The following is a 27,753-nucleotide window of genomic DNA, read 5'->3' on the forward strand; positions in this document are numbered from 1 at the left end:
ATGAGCTTATTAAAATAGTAAATCTGTGGAGAACATTCAAATCTTCACACAATTAGGCTTGAACCTAATGTTCAAGTGAAAACAGGCGATGGTAATAACATCGTACAACACTGGAGACAATTTCTCAGCCTGCAGGTACAAAAAATGTTACTGATTGCCCGAGGTTTGTGCCAGCTCCTTTTTATCTGTCTGCGTGCTGCTTTTCATTCAAATTATAACACCTTTTCCTGCAAGATAAATTAACAGTTTTTTTTTTTTTTTTTCCTAGTTTTAAGTTTAGATCTTTCGAAAAGCTTAACATAAAGTAGAGTCATTAGGCTTTGGTAAGAGGCCAAATTTAGGCAAAGCAGATACAAAAATACTTCATGTAAAATAAAAATTCAAATATGGGATGCATGCATGGAGCTGCCTGATTGCTATATTTTAGAGGGCCTGCAGGTTTGTTTTAATTTCTTCCTGCATTCATGAATCCTTGTTTTTATTTATTTTTTTGCTGTCCTTTCTCTTACTGTGGGGGCTTTGTATCGGCTTTGATTTCCCCTTCCTGATCCTTTTATAATGAGCAAATTAATTTTTCCTTATCACTCATTAATTTTTTTGAAAGGTGAAAAGTATTCTCTATTCTTCAGTAATCATTAATTTATCTAAGGCCTAGTTATATTTTCTTGATATTGAAGCAGTAGTGAGTGAGGGCTTTGGTCTGGCAGCATAAAATGGAGAACAGGAGAGAAGAGGGTTGGTGAATAATGACTACCTGGAGCCCAAAGCCTTTCACTTCAGAGGCATAAAGGCCCACAGAGCCATGACATTCAAATAGGCATTGTCTTTAAAATGTGTCCAGGTAGGGAAGACAGTTGGAGTCAACTGTTAACCCAGGTGAAAAGGATTTCAGATCCTTTCCTGACAACTTACTTAGTTGGATACGCTGTTGTTTCCCCAAGTTTTAAGGTGATATGCAAATTGGCATCTATTATTAAAATCACGATGTGTAATCACTTAGGATATGCACATAACAGTAAGAGTATGGATATAAAAGCAAGATGACCAGCACTGCTTTCAAAGTGTTTCTAATCCAGATGTGTTAATACCATGCCATCATTTAAGACTATGCAGATTTATCAATCTAATCCTCACAACAACCCTAAAATGTAGAAAAAGCAGATACAATGATTTTTAATTTATAAGTGATAAAACTGAGTTTCATAAACGGTAAGGATCTCCTAACTGGTAAGTGGCAAAGCTGAGTGCATGCAGGCGTCCTCAGTCTCTTCAGCTGTGTCCAACTCTTTGTGATCCTATGGACTACAGCCGGCCAGGCTCTTATTTCCATGGGATTCTCCAGGCAAGAATACTGGAGTGGGTTGCCATGCCCTCCTTCAGGGGATCCTGTGTCACCTGCATTTCAGGCGGATTCTTTACCTGCTGAGCCTTCAGGCAAAGCTGGGACCCGATGTCAGATCACTTGATTTTGAGTCCAGTTAGCTTAATGATTCTCACTTGGGATGATGCAGGAATTAAAACTACAAGGTAGTATTTTCAATTGCTCAATGCAGGTGCCTTCATACATTCTAGCATGTGATCTTAGGGTTTAGATAACTATTTTCTTCTCTACACATATCAGACTACGGAGGAGGTCAAAGTGAGGTGGATGGGGGGGCAGATTCATAAATATTTGAATATACATATGCATTTCTTCTCAGATGTTTTTAATATTCCTGCTTTACCCAACTGAACCCAACTATTAAGAAGCACCGAGGTAAATACTGAGAAAAGATAAGAATATAAGCCAGGGTACAATATGTGTCACTTGGGTAACAAAGAAGGGATTGCAATCTGTCCTATCTGTCTCTATTTGAAAGCTTGTCTTTCAAGCCCTGCAATACCTGGTATGGGACCCTGTTTTATTAACTACTAAACAAATTGTGAGCAAACCAAATACAGGTCTTGATGTTCCCTTAGAATCTGGCATGATCAGGCCCAGGCCCTGAATTAGTCTCCCTGAGTTGGGGACTTGCTTCAAATCACTTGGGGTTTTTCTCTAATCTGCAACAGTTACACTAATCGGATTTAAAACTGACTGAACACTTTTATTACAGCCTGCCAGAGGTATGCATTAAAATTTAACACTGTTTCCTCTTTGAACATAAAGAAAGTCCTTATGGTGTGATTATATAGGATTAGAATTTTTCATTAAAAAGGGCTTTAAACACTTCAGCAACTAAAAGGCAGAATCCTATTTAATGAGTTTTTAAAGGTAGTGAAAGTAAGTAAAGTTTAGCAGAACTGTTTTCCCTCCCCTCACATGAAGCCCCCATTTCATGTGATGTACAATGAATAAATCAGGGTCTTATGACTTGTATAGGACTGCCACTTGCACAGAGCAATAGAAGACACACCCTGTTATAAAACGATGGAGACATTATACAGAAATCTAAAGAGCAGATCAGAATGCTTCACAGTCTTGAGTTTGGAGAATATCTAAATTATAACTATACAGGGATTTTATAGATTCTATACTTTGAACTAGGGGAGGTACCTGATGGTCTGTGATCCTCTTAAGAGGCTTACAGCCTGGATTCCTAAATGAAGTTCAGGGGCTAGGAATTTGAAGGCAGTTATTGATGTTTGGAGTCCTCTATCTGTGTGGTTCACAGTGGTGGATGGGTGCCTGGGGCTTCCCTGCGGGGCATGGTTCTTATGGAGGTTGGCAGATGTAGGGTCATTTAATACTGCCCTAGTTGCCACATGCAAATGCATAAGCCACATAATACAAAGCTCAGGCTTCTGGAAACAGGAAATCTAGCCAAAATATTTAACCAAGTAATTTTATCACTGCCTTTGAAATGGCTATGGTATGCATTTTAGTCGGGTTCAGGAGTACATGTATCTCAAAGAACTTGGGCTGAAACAAATCTACCTTAGATCTGTTTACCCAGTAAGATCTAAAGATTCCATTTTCCAAGCATTTCTGAAACAGGAGTTGTTGGAATTGGAGCAAGGCAGCTCAGTGGCAACAGTTTAAGTTTTCTCTGCTGTGAACTCTGATAGGAACAGAGTGGCTATTGGAAACGTGTGTACATTCTCATTTATGACTAATTAGAAATATTTTTGTGACTGGGTATGGGGAAATGTGTCATTGGTGTCAGCACACCACATTGCACAATTAATAAGAATTGGCACTGAAGCCACATGTATCATACTTGGAGGCAAACTTTGATGAAGACACAGTTTCAGAATTGTTGTGTATACATTCTCATTTATAACTAACTAAAAGTATTTTTTATGTGGTATCTAGGAAGTATGACATTAATGTTAGCAGAATGTACTATACTAACAGTTGCATCTCAATTAAGAAAAAAATAGATCACCAACATGAACTTACCTTCTTCTTGAAGAAATGAGATGACCAGGAAGCTGGAAAGAGAACCCTTAAGGCCAGGCTGAACACCTGTGAAGAGGGCACAGTTTGCCAGGCATACCCTGTCCCACCAGCATCCTACTGGAAACTTTGGGTCTATTTTCTCTCTTTCCTTTGTCTTCTTTCTTTGTCCATGTTCTCCTTCCCCTTCCTCTCTCTCTTTTTTTCATTTCTTCCTAGAAGAGGAAGTTGTCTTAGCTGCAAGAGAGGAGTGGCTGTGAGTGAATGGTCACCCCGCTGCCATGACAGTGAAGCGTAACTCCTGTCTCTGCCTAACTAAAGGCTGTAGCATCTAAGAGCTCAGCTATTTTTCTTTCTATAATCAATTATAAAGAAATAATAATAGCTAAACTCTATACAGCATTTACTAGGTGCCAGATATCATTTGGAAAGCTTACTATGCATTTCCCACTTAATTTTCTTAAGTCCAGTGAATCAGGTACTACATTATTATTATTTCCATTTTACAGATGAGGAAATTGAAACCCAAAGAAATGAAATAACCTGCCCAAGATCATGCAGTCATAAGTGACAGAGTCAAGATCTGAATGTAGTTGTCTGGCTCCACAGTCTGTACTCTTAACCAATATGCCAAATGGTCTCTTCATTTTTCTGTTGGGTATTCATTGCTTTAATGTTTTTCTGATTATATAATTAATCTATGCTTACTGTAAAATTTAAAACAAGAAAAGTCTGAGGATAAACATAAAACCCCACCTGAAACCTCATCTCCCAGCAGACCGGTAATTGTCCTTCTTTTTTATCTGTCACAGGCAGGTACTCAGATGTGTATGGTTTTACCTGAATGGAATAGTAACATTATGTCATACATGTGATCTTTTTAAATGATGACCTCTTTTTCCTTCTTTCACTAACCCCTTCCCTTCCACTACCACACCACCATTTAACAAACTAGTATGTATCTTTCTTAGTTTAAAGGTAACTAAAAAGTAAATTCTCATATATTACATTTTCAAGTAAGTGTTTTTTCATATAGATACAAGGATTAAGGGGAGGCTAGTTTTTTGTTTTATTTCATATTACGTAACAGCTCCGCATCTTGCTTTTCATACCAAACAATGTCATGAAAATTTCTCACATTTAACTGGACTCACTGTTTCCAATGCTTGCATATTATTTCACTATATGGTCTGTTTTACACACTTGGATCACAAAATTCTGCCTAAATTTTCTCCTTCCATAAATATTGTTTTAGCCTGGCTTTCCTTCTAAAGCAAGGTCCGAGGCAAGGGTTTGAACGTGTGTAACTCAGGGAAGTGATCCAGGTAGGAAGATTCAGAACGGAGAGACTAGGGAAAGGGAAACTGACAATGCCGGGTCATCAGTGCAAACGTGCTTTGTTGACTTGCTGGGGACCTTATCTGAGGGGTCTTACCAAATGCGCCTTCGAACTCGGGCTTTTAGCCTCCTGCCCACTTCCCCAGAGGCTGAGAACCGTTCCTCAGGGTAAACCACTGAGCGGACGGTCAGTCAGCTGCGCATGCGCAGTTGCAGATGGGCCGGGCAGACCGGAAGTCGGGGCTGGCGGCCCGCGCAGTCACGCTCCTCACACTCCACACGCTCCACACCTGCTGGGCTGGCTGAAGTAAAAAGCTGAGGTAATCAGGCTTCTGATACAGAAAGTTAACATGTGCTTTCTCAGCCCGGGGGTCCATGGTTTTAATGCAGAAGACAATTGCATCCTGTGTTGTGATATTATTCAAGATAATAGTGTACTTCGTCGTCCACACCAGCTTTGTACAGGGTGCCTGCTCTCTGTATCACATCACCAGCCTGACAACAGTCACATAAGGTAGAGGTAGGCAGGTATTTTACGTAGGGGACAAGGCGGGGCCCAGAGAGAGAAGGAAGGAGAGACCATTTGTACCATGTTTTCTTTGTGTTTCTAATGGTTAGCGCCTTGCCTGCCGCGTAAAGGATATTTAATATATCCTTTTAAGGAGATGCTGTTAAGTAATTCGCCAAGTCACACACCAGTATATAGCAAATCTGGTGATTAAACCCAGGACTTCCTAACTCCAAAACCTGTATGTCTTCGGTTATACCAGTGGAATGAAAAAATTGCAAATTTTTCCTCACACGCAGCCTGAAAGAATTTCGTAAAACTTCTTGCACATTTTTAAAAAATGTGTAAAGTTGTTCATTCTAAATTTGAAAGCTTATTTTTTAATATGAGAAAGGAAATGCTTAACATTTTATAAGATGAAGTAAGATGAAACTAGGCTACACTTAGTACATGTAAGCTATGTTTGTATTGTGATATAATAAAATGAGGTTTAACTTCTCAATGAATAGCATTCTCTATGAAAAAATTGTATGAATTTTTTACTTGTGGATTTTTATCCAGTACAGCTTGGAAAAATCTTGAAAACATTACAGTTACATGTAAAGGAATTGGCATCACTACCCTAAACAGCTTCAGTTCTGAATTCACAGTATTCCAACATTGACCAAACTTCTCCCGTACAGAGATATGTTTAAAGTGGAGGAAAATCGGGACGCTCCATAGGTTTAAGATTCAGCAATTAATCATTGAAGGATTAGAAACCAGTATTTCCAACGATTCTTTATTATTTTTTTAATTTTTTTTTTTTGCTCTTGGGAGTTTTCTGCTCAGCTGAACACTGCACCATAAAAAGGTATGGGATAGGGATTTTGTATTTTTTAATCAATGGAATGTATTCCTAGCACATAAAATAGTGCTTGGCATATAGTAAGGGCTCAGTAAATACTTGTTGAATAAACTCATTCTCCTGCCTTAAAAAAAAAAAAAGGTATGGGATAGATGGGGGGACTGCATTTCTTTTGAGAAGTTGTTATCTTCTTAGATCTCTGGGCCTGTTTAAAACATCTTGACTACTTTGAAATATATTATTTTCGTGATATTCTAGTTCTTTTTTAAATAGGTGACACACGTTAACGACAAAAAATTAAGCCATATAAAAGTACAAAGAATACAAAAATCACACCAAATCCTACTACCTAGATAATATAATGTTATCCTCTCCTCTGCCTTTGATGTGATGTTGTCTTTTTATGGTTCTTCTCCCATCCTTGTGTTTTGGCTAACTCCTTGTCTATTTTCCCAAATCTAGTTTAATTCCTAAAACAAAACCTGTGGGTTGGATGTGGAATCTGATCTCTTGATGCCAACAAAGATCCCTGAGTTCTGTGACATGTGATTGTCAGGTTAAGTCTGAAATAAAAGGCTCTAAATTTCTAGCCATGATAACCTGTATGTGGGAAGTCAAGGGCTGGTACATCTGTCTGTAGAATTTGAGGATGGGATTCTCCTGAAGGAAGTTTCTTCTCCAGCTTTTGTGTTTTGTTTCTATTGAATAACAACACACAAACAACGGAGACTTTAATGTAGAAAATAAGTTCATTCTTAGTAACTTCACTTCAAAAAAGAGTTTGGGCCAGTTTAGTTTGAGGCTAAAACCAAGCTGACTACTTATCAAGTCTCCCTTATTTCTCACTCAGGTGTTTTTTTATTTGTCTCATTTCCATGAAAGTATATTACGGTTTGACAGATAAACTGTAGCTACTCATAAAAGTGCCATTATGTTTCCAAAATATACTGTTTTATCATAGATATTTGAAGTAGCATATGCATTGAAACATATACAATTAAATAGAAGAATGAAATTATATTTGGAAACTATTAACTAAAAGAGCCTACCTTTATGTCTTTTACCACAATTCTTAAGCCTTACAACAAAAAATGTGTTTTCTTACTACCCAAGAGCAAGGCTTTCTATGTGCTTCTTCTGAAGTGAAGAAATTTACCTTCTGACTGTTGAAAATAATGTGGTAACTAAGGAAATTAAAAGGAAAAACAAAGTGAGGGCTCAGTATGCTTTGCTGAGGCCTGGGTTCCGACTGGTCCATGAATTGTGAGATGTCAGCATACCAAAAGATTAACCCTTCATTAACAATGTGTAATCAGTTGGGAAGACTTGCTCTTAAGGCAGCACACCAGTGGTTGTTGTGCAGAAATATCCTCAAGTCCCAAGTTAAGAGTTATTTGCTCTTCCCTGTGCTTAAATGCATTGAGTCAGGCTATACAGAGGAGCCTTGTGAGTGCATCTGTGAGTGCATGTCCCAGGTCCACGTTCCTTAAAAGCTGAAGTGATCCATTCCAAGCACCTATGTACCTGTACTTGTTAGCTATCACTGCATAACTCACTAATGCAAGACAGCTACCATTTTATTGTATGCCACTATTTTGTGGGTTGAGAATTTAGGCATTTCCTCTGTCCTTTGGTTGGTTATCACTTGGTGACTTTCAGGTAGTATCTGGGCTAATTTGGAGGGTTCAAGACAACTTTAGTTACATATTTGGTCTCTTGACAGTCTCAGCTGGGTCCCTCTCTTTCTCCAGGTAGTCTCAGAGCCTTGCTGTATGGTCTCTCCTTTGGAGTAGTTGAACTTCTTATATGTGACAAGTAACTGAAGATTGATACTGCCAATCTCTTAAGGTCTGGGTCCAGAAATGTGCTCAGCATTACTTCTACTGTATTCTGTTAGTCAGAGCAGGCACAGAAACCCACCCAGAATCAAAGGGGTGAAATAGAGATCTCATCTCTTAATGGGAGGCATATCAGAGAATTTGGCACTGTCTTTAATTTGCCTTAATGTATTCTTGCCCCCACTGTTAACATCTAGGAAGACGGATGAAGGCAAATGTGAGGAAAAGCACTCCCAGACAGACTCCTTGCCTGGAACATCTCAGCCTCAGGGAAAGAATGGAGGACTTTGACACACAGGTAAGGAGTGTATTTAACTTGGGAGATAAAGTTCCCAAGTGCTGTCTGTCAGCCTCCTGGTGAACTAGCCTCTGCAGTGTTAAAATACAGTGAATTAAGATTTCCCAAAGTAAGAAGTCTTTGATTCATTTCCTTAACTTGGAAGGCCGTGTGGCCCCTTTGCAGCACCTGCAGTGGCAGCTGATGAGCAGGAACATGGCCACAGGAAGAGCTTCCCGCCACAAAGTGGGGGAGCATCCTCAGCTTCATTCTCTAAGGAGGAATTCTCACAAGGTGTGAGAAGGGAGAGAAGATCAGTGGGGCAGGATAAACACACCAGTTGCCTGTCTCTTCTTAAGAAAGGAAATGGGATTTGGGGATAAATTCTACAATTCTGTTTCAAGATTAATTTGTATCAAAAAAATAAGAACAGAGAACATTAACCTAAACCAAGGTGTTAACTTCAGCATAATTAGTGCAAAAATGTCTTTTCTTAGTTTCGTGATAAAGCACTTATTATGGTGTCGGAGATGAGAATATGGGTTGTAGCGGGGGAGGTGGTCAGACTGCATTGGGTTGAATTCCAGCCTCAAAATGTGCAGCAGGGTGATTCTGGCCATTCTTTGGTTCCTTCATCTGTAAAATGGTAGTGATAATAGTCTTCAGTAACAATAGGGTAATAATATATACTCACTTCCTAGGACTGATGTGAGCATTAAATGAGATGATGCATGGAAAACCCTTAGTACCATGCCTGACTCTTATTAAGTGATCACCATATAGAAAGTGTTCAATAAATGTCAGCTTTTATCACTGTTATTGTAGCAGCAGCCCCCACCCTGGTAGTGAAACATGAGGGCACTGGGGGACTAAAGAAAGGGAGGGGTGGAACCACAAGTAAGACTTCTCATTCCCCTCTCTCTGGTTATAGCCACTGGGGTATAATGTGATCTATAAACTCTTCTGTCTGTTGACATGCCAGCAAATGATACATCTCTCTGATCTACTTAGATTTTCAAGCTAAATGTAAGGGCCCAGGTGCTGGAGGCTCAGAGCAGAGAGAGAGCTGGGGGCTGGGGGCTGTCCTGGCCTTTATAAACCATTGCCACTCTTATAAATAAAGCATTCACTCAGAGAGTCTGAGAGCTGGGGAGCCACATTGCGTGCAAATCCAGATCAGTGACTGAGCTTCTTCCAGGTTGAAGCTAATCACAACTGACATGTTAGAGTAAAACTACTTTATAAAATCAATATTAAATTTACAACCTTTGACATCCTGGGACATCAAAGATAAGGGGGAAATAAGCCATAGAGTAAACAGTCCTCCAGCTATGCCAGCTGCTCAAGGAGATGGGGAGATGTGGGAAACCAGAAGCCTAAATCAGACACTATTAGTCTTGTTTTTATGTCAATGTCTTGACATCAATAAAAACATTAAAAAAAAAAAATCACACAAACATTGACACACAGAAAAGACAGGGAACCAACAAGGAGAACTCCACCAATCCATCAGATGCCCAGAATCATTCCAGAGTGAAATGATTAGATTCCTTCTCCAACAGTAAGACTTGATTTTTCTGGACAGTGGGATGCTTCAATTAGGGAGAAAACACCATATTGTGAGGCTGGCAAATCCCCTGCTGAAAATCCTAACCTATCTAGCTAGGGACCCTGCTTTAATAAAAGCCTGCACCTCTCTAGCAGATCCTCCCTATAATCACTGGGATTTGAATATAGCTGCAAGGGACACTTGGAAGCAAAGTGAAACTATAAAGGTCATCACAAGGTGAGAATATGTTTCTCTGAGTGCTCCTCATGGGGTACTAGCTCTCAGCTGCTCAAGTCTGGAGTGGATTTCTACCTCTGGAAAGAGGATTGAATTTTAATATCCAGAAGCAGAATTGCCATAAATCCTACCAGGAGGAGTGGGCAGAGTCGGAAGACCCTGAAACATCCACCATGGTCAAGATAATGAAGGATTTCCTAGCCCTTTGCATCCAAAAGCATTTGTCTCGAGGGCTGGTCAGAGAATTGTGTCACCTCCACTGTAAGTCTGAGGAAAATACCAAGTGCTCTAGGAAAGGTGGAGTGAGGAAGTCAAGGCCATGTGGCACAGCTGGTCTGAACAGACTCTTCTATAGTGCTTCCTCCTTTGCAAGAACAACTTGAATTTATACCCAGGTTCACCTGTACTCCATGGTGTAAATCTGAACTTACTAAAATAGATGTTTAATTCAGTGTTTCCATCTTTTAAAGCTTTAAGGGGAATAGCAGCCATGCCCTTCTCTCCGCACTCCTCTCCCTGTCTCCCATCTAACCCTCAGAAGTGACTGATTTGGGCCTCTCTGATTTGTGGCCATCTTGAAGTCATAGTGGTATTTCTGATGGATTTTGTATGGTTCTATGATCAGAGACAGGCACAGTAGGATCAAACCTGTCAGTAACATTCGGTTTCCATCTGCTTCCTGAATGCAAAACAAAACATAAATAATATTCTCCATTTAGAATTCTATAGAAACAGACTCACAGGGTCAACAGACTAGGAGGTGTGCAGCTGTTGGTGGGTCTTGCTGATGTGTATGAGTATGAATGTGTGGGAGCTTTTGGCACAACAGTTGAGACAAACAAATGCCTACTTGAGTCTGGTATGTGTAGAAAGTGAAAAATTACTGCAGTATATAAAACAATTTTGCTTTTTTGATAAGGTTGTAAACTCCAAGAGTTCCTAGAATGGTGTCTGGCACATAGAATGTGTTTTTTGTTTTGTTTCTTGTTGTGAATACATGAATTAGAATTTCCTAGATAAACTGTGGGAGGAAACTGATACTTGTTTAGGGCTTTATCTGTGCCAGGGACTATGGTAGATCCTCTTATGCTTTATTACAGTACCTCTGTATTGCTTTTTTATTGTCACTAGAACAAATTATCACAAGCATGGTAGCTTAAACAATACACATTTTAAATATTATAGTTCTGTCGGTCAGAAGTCTGACACAGATCTCACTGGGCTAACATCAAGGTGCCAGCAGGACTGTGTTCCTTTCTGGAGGTTCTAAGGGAGAATTTGTTTCCTTGACTTCCCCAGCTTCCAAAGGCCATCCGTATTTCTTGGCTTATGGACCCCTTCCACCATTTTCAAAGCCAGCAGTAGCAGATCGAATCTTTCTCATCCTGCCATCTCCTTGTTCTTTATTCCACTGTCACATCTTTTCATGACCACAACTTGGAAAGTATTGCCACTTTTAAGCACTCATATTTTAGACTGGGCCCAGGATAGTCTTCCAGGATAAAGAGTCTGTATACCCTGCAGTCTTTTTTGCCTGTAAAGTATCATATTGACAGAATCTGGAGCATGATATGTAGTCATCTCTGAGAGCTCTTATTCTGCCAACCATGACCTCTGTACGATAGATATTATTGACCCTATTACAGAGAAAAGGACACTGTATCAGTAATGTGCTCCACACCATACAGCATGTGATAAAGTTGAGACTCCAGACAAGGTCTGTGTGTCCCTGAAGCCCATGCAATTCCTACTGCGCTGCACCATTTCACACCACAAAATGGCTTGCTGCTGGATGGGTTGGGGTTAGGGTCTAGTGAGGTGGGAGCTGGAATAGAAACTTAAAGGGGAATTCTCATACGAGGCAGGGTGAGACTCAGGGAATTGAATTCTGTTGGAAATGCTCCCTTGGAAGAAGAAATGGATTTGCACTCGAAAAAAATAAATTCACTTCTTTGAGGGAAAAGTTAGTTTAGGAGCAGGGAATTAAGTCTGAGAATTAAATAAAACACCCTCTTCTCTCCCAGGGCCTCAGGGACCCTAGTGATCCCATTTCCTATGTTGTCCTGCACCCACTTGGAAAGAGGTTTACCAAGTCAATTCCTTACAAGCTGTAGGGACTCAATATGTTACGCTTCTCAAGAGTTTTACATGTAAAAACAAGAGCGCCATAACCTAAAGTCATACACAGAACCTCTGGATTTCTTGATTTTTTGAATGGATGAGAAACTAATCAGAGCACTATAAGTTTGCATTTGTTATCATGAGCTAACTTAGTTTGTTGTAACAGTAAACTTTTGATCACTATGGCACCTGAGTCAAGGAGATATTCTTGGTTGTGGAAGCCCTTCCAGGTTTGAGACTGGTTACCACCTATTCTGTATGCTTGAGAAAAATATGTGGGTAGTGTACTGGGTCTCCCGCATTGCAGGCAGATTCTTTACTGTCTGAACCACCAGGGAAGCCCCCAAATGAAAAAGATTGGTATAAAATTAAAAAAAAAATAGTTATTGAGTATTTGCCTATAACTTGAAACCATTGGGACACATTCTTGATTGCATGGAGAAAGGTAGTTTGAGGAATTGGGTTTTGTTGTCGTTGTTCAGTCGCTAAGTTGTGTCCCTCTCCTTGCAATCCCATGAACTGCAGCTCACCAGGCATCCCTGTCCTTCACTATCGCCCACACTTTGCTCAAACTCATATCCACTGAGTTGATGATGCCATCCAACCATCTCATTTTCTGCCGCGCCCTTCTCCTCTTGCCTTCAATCTTTCCCAGCATCAGGGTCTTTCCAGATGAGTCTGCTCTTTGCATCAGGTGGCCAAAGTATTGGAGCTTCAGCTTCAGCATTGGTCCTTCTAATGAATATGTTGGTGGCCTTTGCCAGAGATTAGGCAGGAAGTTTACCCTAATAGTTGGTGTTCAACTTCTTTTCCTTTTTTATAAGATAAAAAATGATAAAAGTCAGCCTTCCTGAATTTCATTCTCTCATGCTAATAGGACAGAGCAGCAATGACATACCATAAAAAATAAGGATATGATTTACAAGCTAACCAGATGGCTCCTATCTCATCTCATTGAATTGTTATCTTTTGAAGAGTTCCTTTTTGTGGATTTTAAAGAGAATGTAATCACTTTAGAAATCCCCAGAGAGTTTCATAATGAACCCTACTTACATTGTGTTGACACTAATAGTAGCTATAACCATGATCTTCAAATCCCCATGTAGGAGGCAGGCTTGTTAAAATTATAGCATGGGCTAGTAATCCATTTAAAAACATACTTTTAAAAATGAGATTTATGATGACCAGAAGCCCACTTAAATCAGTTTCACTTACAAATATGAGATGCTATATTAATAATGAAATCAATGTGGTTTAACTCAAGAAAAATGACATTTTACTGACAAGTTTTACCCAGTTTAGTCTCATGTCAAATTAAGAAACTAAGTAAACCAAACATTTATATGACTGACTCATACCGTGAAAAAAATGTGATCACAGCTTCATATCACAAAACTATTAAGTTCTGTTCAAGTAATTTCCTCTCAGCATTTCCTTTCCTCACTTAAGGTTTCCTTCTTAACCAAAAAGCATCAAATTAGGAAGCTTAAATGACTGAAGTATTAACACTCTCAGGAAAAAAATGATTGCCTTTCAGAATGGGGGAAAAATATCCTCTCACCAACCTATCTAACCAAGGCAAATGGTTACGAAGTAACAGGAACACGGGGTTTTTTGTTGTTGTTACATTCTTTTCTGATACTTAGGTTTTTGATTTGAAGTTTCTTTAAAATTAATCCTTTAAAATCACTTCCAGCAGTGAGCAATTCAGCAAGTTCAGAGAACAAAATGGCCAGACCTTTGTATCCCTGAAGATTGGATTTAGACTAGTGGGATTGTATTGAAGTAACTTTTGCTATTTCAAATATAATAAATTATAACTCATATATGGTTCAGTTAGCATTCCTGTGACTAAATCTAACATTTTCCTCTATGCAATCTTTAATTTGGTATGCTTAGTTCATTTTCACAGTATGTCTGAATAAAAATGAAATTTTGAAATTTTACCTATCTTTGCAGATTTTGTATCTATTCATATGTAAACTTCCCCCTCTACCCCGCAATACACACACAGAATAATTTGTTAAGTGAGGCTGATGTATATTAAGGTGGCAAATGCTAAACACTCCCAGACAAGGTATAAAAAAATCTTTTCTGTGGAGTTTGGACCTCACTCTCAAAGTTCTAAACACATTGCCTTAGGTAGCCATTACCAATTAATTGATGGAGGCATTTGAGTCCAGACCTTCATCATATCGTTTAGTTCATAAAATAGAACCTGCTTTAAATATCTGGAATGTAATACAGGGAATTAGGTGCTTTAAAATAAAATTGCTGGAAGACCTGAGTAGCTGACTTGAGTCCTGACCTCCAGGAATGACTCCCAAAACACCACAGAACTGAGTCCCCAGTTGCATGCCGCCTGCCAAGTTGCTTCAGTCATGTCCAACTCTTTGCAACCCTATGGACTGTAGCCCACCAGGCTCTTCTGCCCATAGGACTCTCCAGGCAAGAATACTTACTGGATTGGGTTGCTATCCCCTCCTCCAAGGAATCTTCTTAACCCAGGGGTCGAACCCACATCTCTTATATCTCCTGCATTTGCTGGCGGGTTCTTTACCACTAGTGCTACCTAGAAAGCCCCATTGGACCAAAACTTTAATGCATCTTGAAAATACAAAATGGCTCAAAGCAAATACCCATAGTAATACAGGTCAGTATGCTAAATGTTGAAGATTTGCTTTTGCAGTTTTATGTAACTGGCAGAGGGATAGTGATATGACTTTTCCATCTCTGATGTATGTGTTTTCAATCTATTTTAATGTATGCTGTCTGTTTAAGTACTACAGCCTAATAACCATTTTAGAGCAACTCTACATTCCTATGGAAGTATCTCTTTTGCAGAAAAAAATGTATGTGTATAGGAACATGGCCAGGGCTTCCCAGATGGCTCAGTGGTAAAGAATCCACCTGCAAAGCAGGAGACACAGAAGACAAAAGTTCAGTCCCTGGGTTAGGAAGATCCCCAGAGGAGGAAGTGGCAACCCACTCCAGTATTCTTGCCTGGGGAATCCCATGGACAGAGGAGCCTGCCGGGCTGCAGTCCATGAGATCACAAAGAGTTAGACATGACTGAGCAACTGAGCACACACGCACACACGTAGGAATGTGGCCACGAAGCTGGAATTTTTTGTTGTAACTCTCCTTTTAGTAGGCTTCCCCCACCATGTTTGTGTCCATATGCAACTATTCCTTTCAAGGCTGCTCTAAAGAACTGTCTCTCCGTGCCTTCTCCCTCCGGTATCACTGTGTAAAGCTTCATCTCACCTGCCACATCTTGTAAGAGCCAAGTACATTTTAGTAGGTTCTACCATCTAATCTCACTTGGTCTGTAGGGCAAGCACACTGATATGTAGCTTATCATCCCTATATTTTTTCAAAGTGACTTCTTCCTGAATCTAAGTCAGTGGGAAGGGAGGCTACTCAGTCCTTCTGAACCTAAACTATTTGATGTGAGATTGAAATACAGCCTTCTTTAGGCTCTTGTGTGTTAGTTGCTCAGTCATGTCCAACTCTTTGTGACCCAGTGGACTATAGTCCACCAGACTCCTCTGTCCATGGGATTCCCTAGGCAAGAGTACTGGAGTGGGTTTAGGCTCTTAGGCCCCCATGAAAAAAGATTTAATTTTTAAGCCTGAGAGTTAAAAAAACACAGTAGAGGCAGGGGTGGACTTGAATATAAAAGGTAGATAACAGAACTGGAAAACAATTCTATCAGGAATATTTCTGTATTAAACTTACATGTTATTTGCTTAGAGTTTTGAACTAATTGTCTCTACTCTGTCACTACCTCTTTCTTTGTCAGGAAACTCCACAAAGGAAGTCACTCAAATAAGTCACTTAGAAAAGTTTCTTTGCTTTTTTTGTTTCTTTTTTCATTATGGAGAAGCTTGCCTGCTCACAAGTACTCTCTGTTTTTTTTTTGTTTGTTTGTTTGTTTTTTAATACGGTGCCTATAAAGAAAGAAGCTGGATGACTAGCTTTAGGTCAGAAATCATTTGCATCCAAGAACCCTGTAAGAGCCTGACTGATTTAGTTGGTAGTAATGAGAATCTGGGAAATACAATAAATGGGAAAGGAGTGCTCTCAGGTGACAGTTTCTGATGGCTTATAAGATCACACCATGTCTTAGTTTTTGGTCTCTGCTAATAATCTGTTATGATGTACAGCAGGTTCTGGTATACAGAGTAATTCAAGTGCTCTTCTGTTGGGCATATGGTGCTTTTAAGAACACTCCAAGGGTTGATTTGACTGCTCCTGTTGATAAAGGATGGCACAGTGGGAAGGAAGGGAACAAGCTATGGATGGTGCGTGGGATTCAGGAGAGGAAGGGATTCATATGAGAGCAGAGCTGCTAAGAAAAACAACATGCAGTGACTTAATTAGAAAACCAATTTTGCCATTCTTCAAGTTGAGTTCCTGCAAGTGTCACTGTTTCTTATGGTAAAATTTAATGATATATAAATATACACATATATGTGTGTATAAAATATGTGTGTTATATAAGCTATGTTTTATATATGTAAATATGCATGCATATATACATGTACATATATTAAACAGCAAACTCAAATGAAGTAGCAGAAAGACAAGATTTAGTCCCAGCTGTTGAACTGGGAGCAGGGGCAAATATTTGATAAGAGCAAAAAGAAATGATTCTAGAGGAAACTTTTTGAGTAACAGAGGAGAATCTTCCAGGAAACACAGCTTGGTACTCCTTTCTGCTTTTAAAAACAGGGAAAATAATGCATTTTTTTCTCATAATATCATCCGCAGATCCCATTCACTGGCAAGAGGAGTGATTCTGTATATAAAATTAACAGGTTGTTTACACTTGAAGAGTTTTCAGATTTTTCTCTTACAAGAATTTGTGTGATAGCAAATAGAATCAGAAATTGTCAGAACAATAGAAATATGGCCAACTAAATCTGTGCTAGGCTAGGCTAAGTCACTTCAGTCGTGTCTGACTCTGTGCGACCCCATGGACAGCAGCCCACCAGGCTCCGCCGTCCCAGGGATTCTCCAGGCAAGAATACTGGAGTGGGTTGCCAGTTCCTTCTCCAGTGCATGAAAGGGAAAAGTGGAAGTGAAGTCGCTCAGTCATGTCCGACTCTTCGTGACCCCATGGACTGTAGCCTACTAGGCTCCTCTGTCCATGGGATTTTCCAGGCAAGAGTACTGGAGTGGGGTGCCATTGCCTTCTCCGGCAATCTGTGCAGTTATAGAAAATCCTCATGCCAAATTTGAGTGATTTTAGGCAGACAGCCTGAGAACTCTGCAATCAGGAGGTCAGCTCTGATGTAAAAACAGACCAAACACCAACGGGGATGGAACAGAGAGGGAGAACTCAGGACTTCACAGGACTAAGAGTTCAAGAAAGAATATGCTTAAAGCAGGGCCATGACAGACATTAATTAGTCATTCTCAGCAAAAACTTTCTTGAAACCATGGTGGTCCAACATATGGCCTGTGAACTGAATAAATTATGTCTGAAATTGGGTTGCAGTTCACCTGTGATTTTGGGAGAAAAAAAATTCCCTCGTTACCTAATTTTTCCATCCTAACCAACTGACATGCTTAGCTAAAAGCTGAGTGCCCCTGAGTTTTATACAGGAAGCTTAGATCAATATTTGTAGTTGAAGCCAAAGTTATATACTTGTGAGTTGTTCGGGTTTAAATATGTACTATCATGTTGTGAAATTTAGATATTTTAAATGATTGTGAAATGAAAAAGAATTAGCATAGAGACCACTCATGGTTGAGTTGAGGTCAACATTCAGGAGACTCACTATTACTAGCTAAATATATAAGTAAATAAATGTCGTCTACTGCTGTAGACATGAGTGTGCTCTTAGATCAACAGCAGAGGAGGAGGAAAAGGCGAGATAAATGTAAGTGCCCCTTATATGCTAGGAATAGCTCTAGAAGTTTTTCACATATCTCTTCTTCCCTCAAAGGCCCACAGTATGTAGATTCCCACCTCACAGTCAAGGAATCTGAGGCATAGAGAGCCTATTTAACTTGACCAAAGTTCCTCAGTTTGGCGAGGTACATAGCCAGCTCTTTGAACCCATAGTTCTAAGTTATGCCTTAGAACCATACCTTAATACCATAACTAAGGTATTCTTAGTTATGTCTAAGACTAAGAGTTACATGTGTATATTTATGGATGTGTTAGTGTTTCTTAAACCTTATGTAGTCAATTTATTAATGTAAATTTAGGTCTTTTAAACTAATTATAACATAAAATCAAATTGATGAGATTAGAAATAATCTAAAAATACATTAGTACATGTAATTAATTATAGTGCAGAAGCTGTACTCAATGAAATAATATTTTTGTTCCTTAGAAAACTGTGAGTTGAAAGAACTCAACTAAGTTACTAAGAATGATTATTTCAGAGTGGTAGGATAATGGGTGACTTTTGATTTCTCCTTTGTGCTTTTTATATTTCCTGTTTTTCTGTGATCATCATAGATCGCTTTTTCTAAGATGTCACTGTGGCGAGCTTCCCAAAATAAGTAGATTCCAGCATCGCTTGTAATGCCTTTCTTGGATGCTGTCAGTAAACCGAAAAGCGTACCTTGCCACCTCTATTCCTCTCCATTTTGAGTGTGTTACCTCTGAAATTTACTTGGTCAACTTTCTCATTTCCAAGTTCAAGGCCTTTTATACTCAATTAAATTAAAAACATTTGTTTAGAACAGCCTATGTAGGAAGTGGTAAATGTTAAGTATATATTTGGTCCCAATTGTTAATTCAAAGTTGACTATCAGAAAACCAATGATTCGGCCTATATGAAATGTTTGGAAGTTTTACATATGTTGTATAGTGCAAGAGCTTTAGGGCAACATGGTTTAGGTTGGATGCCAGTTCTATCATGGTAGGTGTATTTTATATGGTTAAATTTTAAATCTTCTATGGCTTAACTTAGCCATCTGTAGCTGCTGCTGCTGCTGCTAAGTCGCTTCAGTCGTGTCCGACTCTGTGCGATCCTATAGACGGCAGCCCACCAGGCTCCGCCATCCCTAGGATTCTCCAGGCAAGAATACTGGAGTGGGTTGCCATTTCCTTCTCCAGCCTTCTGTAAGACGGGAATAATTATAGTACCTATATCTCACAAGTTTGTTGGAAGAATTAACTAAGTTGATGCATGTACATAAAGCATTCAGAATAGTGTCAGATACTTCATATAAGCATTCAGTAAATGTTAACTATAATTTAGCTCAGGTGGACATGTATCACAGTAAGGTAAGAACTAGCTTACAAATTTCTACAGACTTGTGTTATATATAACCCAAACCTATATAAGTTGAAAGACTATATTTTTTCACAGAATACAAACCTATGCTCTTAGGATGAAATAATTTGGAAGCACATTATATATCATATTTGAACTCATGTTTGATAACTGTACTTTGCCTCCAGGCAAGGGATATCTCCATAAGAGGTCTGTTGTGAGCCCCAAGAGGTTGTCTTAAAATTGCATTGTGCTTTTCTCTTTTTCTGTGTCAGGTAATCTGCAGTGGTTATCACGAAATTAGTCTTACATCTTCCCTTCCTTTATTTTATCAGTATGGGAATATTGTAAGTGTGTGGGAAGAGTGCAAGCAGTTGGAGGTTTGGCTTTTAAATGCTCAGTAAAAAGAGCTGCCAATAAATTGGGTGCTTTACCATGATCTATAGTTCTACCATGATCAAAGTACTCTCCAAGAGTTAATGTAATCTTCCTTCTGTTTCTGTATCTGTATGATGACATGTATTATTACCTCTGTATTATAGGTGAGGAAATTGGTCTCTAGAAATTAGTCACGCAACTAATTGAGAGGTGGAATTGGGATTAAAATCCAAGCAGTGAAAAATAAGTCTGGCTTTCCTGTCAGCTCCGTCTTGTCCAACAATGAATGCAAATAATAGAAACCGTGAACATAGATATTGACTTTAGGCACAGAGGTATGATATTCAAAATATTCACCGGCTGGTCATCCAAGGCATTAATTCTGACTAATCAGAACGGATGCCAGCTGTGAACAACTGGCTCAGCTATTTGGGTTTGAACTGTCTGAAAACCAGCTCTAATATTTTAGTGACAAATGGTTAATTTGTGAAGTATATCACTCAAAATCTTCAAAAAGAAAATTGATTAAATTACAAAGGATCACTAAAGACCACATCAAGTCCAATATATAAGGCAGGTCACTACATGCTTCTTCCATCACATTACTCAACCCCGAGTTACCCATCAGCTGAACGGTATTTTGTAAAGATGTCTATGTTCTTTTCCCAGACGATGCTGCTCTCCTTGCTGGTACCATGAGCTAATGGTAGCCAGGCTCAGGATGGAAAGAGCTGTCTTGAAGTGGCCCTTTTTTCCCTTAAATTCATCTACCTACCTGTCCAGGGGATATTAGAATAGATTTTTATTTCAATTCATTTCATTGATTTGGCATCTGTTTGGTATGATGTAGGGAACAGGATGATGAGTTTCATGTTACAGTACTGGATGGTTAAAAATGCTGTCTGGGCTTCCCTGGTGACTCTGCGGTAAAGAATCTACCTGCTGGAGGCGGGGCTAAGATGGCGGAGGAATAGGACGGGGAGACCACTCTCTCCTCCACAAATTTATCAAAAGAACATCTGAACGCTGAGCAAACTTCACAAAACTACTTCTGAAGGCTGGCAGAGGACGTCAGGCATCCACAAAGAGAGCACATTATCTTCAAAAGAGGGCAGAAATTAGATACTGAAGAGACCTCCAAACAGAAGCCAAATAAACAAAGGGAAGCGCCTTGGAAGTGACAGGCCAACAGATTAAAATCCCTGTAGTTAATACCGACTGCATTGAAAAGGACCTATAGATCTTGAAAAGTATAAGCAGGAACAAGGATCTATCTGAAACTGAGCAGACCCCACACTGCTCACAACAGCTCCAGAGAAAGTCCGGGATATATACTTTTTTACTATTATTATTTTTTTTTTTATTTTTTTTAATTTTTTTTTATCTTCTTTCCTTTTTCTTCAAGTCCTCTATTATACCTTTAACTTTCATTTTCATAACCCACTATTAACTTGCAAAAAAAAAAACAACCCTATTTTTGAAGCAAACTGCATACATATATCTTATACCTTTTGTGTTTTCTTTTTCTACTGTTTTTTCCTGTTTTACTTTTTTTCCTGTTTCTTTTTTTACTGTTTTACTGTTTTTTTTCTTTTTACACTGTTTCCTTTTTTCTTTTTTTTTTATATTGTAAGTTTTATAAGAGTCTAACCTCTACTCTAGATTTTTAATCTTTGTTTTACATATTTGATATCAATTTTGTACATTTAAGAACCCAATCTTCAGGACCCATTTTTACTCAGGAGTGTGATCACTGGCCTGATTACTCTCTCCCCCTATTGATGCTCTTTCTTCTCCCCCAGGGAACCTCTATCTCCCACCTTCCTCTTTCTCTTCTCAACTCAATTCTGTGAATCTCTGAGGGTGTTCTGGGTACCAGAGAACACTTCAGGAACAGGATACTGCCCAGATCTCTCTCTCCTCTCTTGATTCCTCCCTTTCTACTCATGCTCACCTCTATTACCTTCCTCCCCCCTCTCTAGGTATCTCTGTGAACCACTCTGAGGGTTCCAGACTGTGGAAAGCACAGAGGGAAGTGCTTACTGGCTAGATTGCTCTCTCCACATTTGAATTCCCCTCTTCCCCTCCTGGTCACCTCAACCCCCCCCGCCTCACCTCATCTCTCTATGTAACTCAGTGAACCTTTCTGGGTATCCCTCACTGTGGAGAATCTTTTCACCATTAACCTAAAAGTTTTATTATTGATGCTGTATGGATGGAGAAGTCTTGAGGCTACTGCAAGAATAAGACTGAAAGCCAGGGGAAACATTAATTAATAAGAGACCATCCAATAGCCTCCACATATACACTGAAACCAAGCTCCACCCAAGAGCCAATAAGTTCCAGAGCAAGATATACCACGCAAATTCTCCAGCAACGCAGGAACAGAGCCCTGAGCATCAATATACAGGCTGCCCAGAGGCACACCAAATCCATAGACATCTCAAAAATTAATACTGGTCACTCCATTGCACTCTAGAGAGCAGAAATCCAGCTCCACCCACCAGAACACCGACACAAGCTCCCCCAACCAGGAAGCCTTGACAAGCCACGTGTCCAACCCCACCCACAGTGAGGAACCTCCACAATAAAGAGGAACTTCATACTACCAGAATACAGAAGGGCCATGCCTAACACAGCAATCTAAACAAGATGAAAAGGCAGAGAAATACTCAGCAAGTAAAGGAAAATGAGAAATGCCCACCAAACCAAATAAAAGAGGAGGAGATAGGGAATCTATCTGAAAAAGAATTTAGAATAATGATAATAAAAATGATCCAAAATCTTGAAAGCAAAATGGAGTTAGAGATAAATAGCCTGGAGACAAAGATTGAGAAGATGCAAGAAATGTTTATCAAGGACTTAGAAGAAATAAAAAGGAGTCAATATAGAATGAATAATGAAATAAAGGAGATAAAAGACACTCTGGAGGGAACCAACAGTAGAATAACGGAGGCAGAAGATAGGATAAATGAGGTAGAAGATAGAATGATGGAAATAAACGAAGCAGAGAGGAAAAAAGAAAAAAGAATCAAAAGAAATGAGGAAAACCTCAGGGACCTCTGGGACAATATGAAACGCCCCAACATTCGAATCATAGGAGTCCCAGAAGAAGAAGATAAAAGGAAAGGCCATGAAAAAATACTTGAGGAGATAATAGTTGAAAATTTCCCTAAAATGAGGAAAGAAATAGTCACAGAAGTCCAAGAAACCCAGAGAGTTCCAAATAGGATAAACCCAAGGCAAAACACCCCAAGACACATATTAATCAAATTAACAAAGATCAAACACAAAGAACAAATATTAAAAGCAGCAAGAGAAAAACAACAAATAACACACAAGGGGATCCCCATAAGGATAACAGCTGATCTTTCAATAGAAACCCTTCAGGCTAGAAGGGAATGGCAGGACATACTTAAAGTAATGAAAGAGAATAATCTACAACCCATATTACTGTACCCAGCAAGGATCTCATTCAGATATGAAGGAGAATTCAAAAGCTTTACAGACAAGCAAGAGCTGAGGGAATTCAGCACCACCAAACCAGCTCTCCAACAAATGCTAAAGGATCTTCTCTAAACAGGAAACACAGAAAGGATGTTTCAACACGAACTCAAAACAACAAAGTAAATGGCAACGGGATCATACTTATCAATAATTACCTTAAATGTAAATGGGTTGAATGCCCCAACCAAAAGACAAAGGCTTGCTGAATGGATACAAAAACAAGACCCCTATATATGCTGTCTACAAGAGACCCACCTCAAAACTAGGGACACACACAGGCTGAAAGTGAAGGGATGGAGAAACATATTTCATGCAAACGGAGACCAAAAGAAAGCAGGAGTCGCAATACTCATTTCAGATAAAATAGACTTTAAAATAAAGGATGTGAAAAGGGACAAAGAAGGACACTACATAAAGATCAAAGGATCAATTCAAGAAGAAGACGTAACAATCATAAATATATATGCACCCAACATAGGAGCACCACAATATATAAGGCAAATACTAACAAGTATGAAAGGGGAAATTAACAATAACACAATAATAGTGGGAGACTTTAATACTCCACTCACGCATATGGATAGATCAACTAAACAGAAAATTAACAAGGAAACACAAACTTTAAATGATACAATAGACAAATTAGATTTAATTGATATTTACAGGACTTTCCACCCCCAAACAATCAATTTTACCTTTTTCTCAAGTGCACACGGAACTTTCTCCAGGATAGACCACATCCTGGGCCATAAATCTAGCCTTGGTAAATTCAAAAAAATTGAAATCATCCCAGCCATCTTCTCTGACCACAATGCAGTAAGATTAGACCTCAATTACAGGAAAAAAAACTATTAAAAATTCCAACATATGGAGGCTAAACAACACGCTTCTGAATAACCAACAAATCACAGAAGAAATAAAAAAAAAAAACAAATTATGCATAGAAACGAATGAAAATGGAAACACGACAACCCAAAACCTATGGGACACTGTAAAAGCAATGCTAAGGGGAAGGTTCATAGCAATACAGGCGTACCTCAAGAAACAAGAAAAAAATCAAATAAATCAACTAACTCGACACCTAAAGCAACTAGAGAAGGAAGAAATGAAGAACCCCAGGGTCAGTAGAAGGAAAGAAATCTTAAAAATTAGGGCAGAAATAAATGCAAAAGAAACAAAAGAGACCATAGCAAAAATCAACAAAACTAAAAGCTGGTTTTTCGAGAAGATAAACAAAATTGACAAGCCATTATTAGCCAGACTCATCAAGAAACAAAGGGAGAAGAATCAGATCAACAAAATTAGAAATGAAAATGGAGAGATCACAACAGACTCCACAGAAATACAAAGGATCATAAGAGACTACTACCAACAGCTATATGCCAATAAAATGGACAACTTGGAAGAAATGGACAAATTCTTAGAAAAGTATAACTTTCCAAAACTGAACCAGGAAGAAATAGAAGATCTTAACAGACCCATCACAAGCACGGAAATCGAAACTGTAATCAGAAATCTTCCAGCAAACAAAAGCCCAGGACCAGACGGCTTCACAGCGGAATTCTACCAAAAATGTAGAGAAGAGCTAACACCTATCCTACTCAAACTCTTCCAGAAAATTGCAGAAGACGGTAAACTTCCAAACTCATTCTATGAGGCCACCATCACCCTAATTCCAAAACCAGACAAAGATGTCACAAAAAAGGAAAACTACAGGCCAATATCACTGATGAACATAGATGCAAAAATCCTTAATAAAATTCTAGCAAAGAGAATCCAACATCATATTAAAAAGATCATACATCATGACCAAGTGGGCTTTATCCCAGGAATGCAAGGTTTTTTTAACATCCGCAAATCAATCAATGTAATACACCACAATGACAAATTGAAAGAAAAAAACCATATGGTTATCTCAATAGATGCAGAAAAAGCCTTTGACAAAATTCAGCATCCATTTATGATAAAAACCCTCCAGAAAGCAGGAATAGAAGGAACAAACCTCAACATAATAAAAGCTATATATGACAAACCCACAGCAAACATTATCCTCAATGGTGAAAAATTGAAAGCATTTCCCCTAAAGTCAGGAACAAGGCAAGGATGCCCACTTTCACCACTACTATTCAACATAGTTTTGGAAGTTTTGGCCACAGCAATCAGAGCTGAAAAAGAAATAAAAGGAATACAGATAGGAAAAGAAGAAGTAAAACTCTCACTGTTTGCAGATGACATGATCCTCTACATAGAAAACCCTAAAGACTCTACTAGAAAATTACTCGAGTTAATCAATGAATATAGTAAAGTTGCAGGATATAAAATTAACACACAGAAATCCCTTGCATTCCTATACTCCAATAATGAGAAAACAGAAAGAGAAATTAAGGAAACAATACCATTCACCATTGCAACAAAAAGAATAAAATACTTAGGAATATATCTACCTAAAGAAACAAAAGACTTATATATAGAAAACTATAAAACACTGATGAAAGAAATCAAAGAGGACACAAACAGATGGAGAAATATACCGTGTTCATGGATTGGAAGAATTAATATAGTGAAAATGAGTATACTACCCAAAGCAATCTATAGATTCAATGCAATCCCTATCAAGCTACCAATGGTATTTTTCACAGAACTAGAACAAATCATCTCACAATTTGTATGGAAATATAAGAAACCTCGAATAGCCAAAGCAATCTTGAGGAAGAAGAATGGAACTGGAGGAATCAACCTGCCTGACTTCAGGCTCTACTACAAAGCCACAGTCATCAAGACAGTATGGTACTGGCACAAAGATAGAAATATAGATCAATGGAACAAAGTAGAAAGCCCAGAGATAAACCCACGCACCTATGGACACCTTATCTTCGACAAAGGAGGCAAGAATATACAATGGAGAAAAGACAATCTCTTTAACAAGTGGTGCTGGGAAAACTGGTCAACCACTTGTAAAAGAATGAAACTAGAACACTTCTAACACCATACACAAAAATAAACTCAAAATGGATTAAAGATCTAAACGTAAGACCAGAAACTATAAAACTCCTAGAGGAAAACATAGGCAAAACACTCTCCGACATAAATCATAGCAGGATCCTCCATGACCCACCTCCCAGAATATTGGAAATAAAAGCAAAAATAAACAAATGGGACCTAATTAAAATTAAAAGCTTTTGCACAACAAAGGAAACTATAAGCAAGGTGAAAAGACAGCCTTCAGAATGGGAGAAAATAATAGCAAACGAAGCAACAGACAAACAATTAATCTCAAAAATATACAAGCAACTTCTGCAGCTGAATTCCAGAAAAATAAACGACCCAATCAAAAAATGGGCCAAAGAACTAAACAGACATTTCTCCAAAGAAGAAATACAGATAGCTAACAAACACATGAAAAGATGCTCAACATCACTCATTATTAGAGAAATGCAAATCAAAACCACAGTGAGGTATCATTTCACACCAGTCAGAATGGCTGCTATCCAAAAGTCTACAAGCAATAAATGCTGGAGAGGGTGTGGAGAAAAGGGAACCCTCTTACACTGTTGGTGGGAATGCAAACTAGTACAGCCACTATGGAGAACAGTGTGGAGATTCCTTAAAAAACTGGGAATAGAACTGCCATATGACCCAGCAATCCCACTGCTGGGCATATACACCGAGGAAACCAGAATTGAAAGAGACGTGTGTACCCCAATGTTCATCGCAGCACTGTTTACAATAGCCAGGACATGGAAGCAACCTAGATGTCCATCAGCAGACGAATGGATAAGGAAGCTGTGGTACATATACACAATGGAATATTACTCAGCCATTAAAAAGAATACATTTGAATCACTTCTATTGAGATGGATGAAGCTGGAGCCCATTATACAGAGTGAAGTAAGCCAGAAAGAAAAACACCAATACAGTACACTAATGCATATATATGGAATTTGAAAGATGGTAGCGATAACCCTATATGCGAGGCAGAATAAGAGACACAGATGCATAGAACAATTTTATGGACTCTGAGGGAGAAGGTGAGGGTGGGACGTTCTGGGAGAATAGCATTGAAACATGTATATTATCATATGTGAAACAGAACACCATTCCATGTTCGATGCATGAGACAAGGGCTCAGGGCCAGGGCAATGGGATGACCCAGAGGGATGGGATGGGGAGGGAGGTGGGTGGGGGGTCCAGGAAGGGGAACACATGTAAACCCATGGCTGATTCATGTCAATGTATGGCAAAAATTATTACAATATTGTAAAGTAATTAGCCCCCAACTAAAATAAATAAATTTATTAAAAAAAAAAAAAAAAAAAGAATCTACCTGCCAATTCAGGAGACATGAGTTCGATCCCTGGGTTGGGAAGACCCTGGAAAAGAAAGTGGCAACCTACTCCAGTATTCTTGCCTGGGAAATCACATGGACAGAGAAGCCTGGAGGGCTACAGTCTGTGAGGTCACAAAGAGTTGGACACGACTGAGTGATGAAACAACAACACTACCCACCCAGAATCCAGTGATAAATAAGTTAGT

The 27,753-nt window shown here is 39.0% G+C and overlaps 2 protein-coding genes and 1 long non-coding RNA gene across 4 annotated transcripts in view; 1 reads left to right on the forward strand and 2 right to left on the reverse strand.

The window, feature by feature from the left end:
• G2E3 (G2/M-phase specific E3 ubiquitin protein ligase) overlaps positions 1-4,907 on the reverse strand; it is a 261,284-nt gene extending 256,377 nt beyond the window's left edge. Inside the window, exons 1-3 of the mRNA XM_081548078.1 lie at positions 4,815-4,907; positions 4,136-4,219; positions 3,383-3,616 (exon numbers count right to left, since the gene is read on the reverse strand). The gene's annotated coding sequence lies outside the window, so the exon portion shown is untranslated. The remainder of the gene's footprint in view (positions 1-3,382; positions 3,617-4,135; positions 4,220-4,814) is intronic.
• Positions 4,908-4,972: 65 nt separating this feature from the next.
• PRKD1 (protein kinase D1) overlaps positions 4,973-27,753 on the forward strand; it is a 773,210-nt gene continuing 750,429 nt past the window's right edge. For both annotated transcript variants that reach the window (XM_081548073.1, XM_081548075.1), the window contains exons 1-2: positions 4,973-5,037; positions 8,108-8,208. The gene's annotated coding sequence lies outside the window, so the exon portion shown is untranslated. The remainder of the gene's footprint in view (positions 5,038-8,107; positions 8,209-27,753) is intronic.
• Positions 11,126-27,640, reverse strand: LOC145528886 (uncharacterized). The gene is made up of 3 exons (XR_014070764.1): positions 27,545-27,640; positions 12,625-12,906; positions 11,126-11,610 (listed from the first exon to the last, which is right to left on the reverse strand). It is a non-coding gene; the product is annotated as an uncharacterized LOC145528886 (long non-coding RNA).

Source organism: Giraffa tippelskirchi, chromosome 12 (assembly GCF_054371585.1).
Source record: "Giraffa tippelskirchi isolate mGirTip1 chromosome 12, T2T-mGirTip1v1.2.pri, whole genome shotgun sequence".
Classification (NCBI taxonomy): domain Eukaryota; kingdom Metazoa; phylum Chordata; class Mammalia; order Artiodactyla; family Giraffidae; genus Giraffa; species Giraffa tippelskirchi.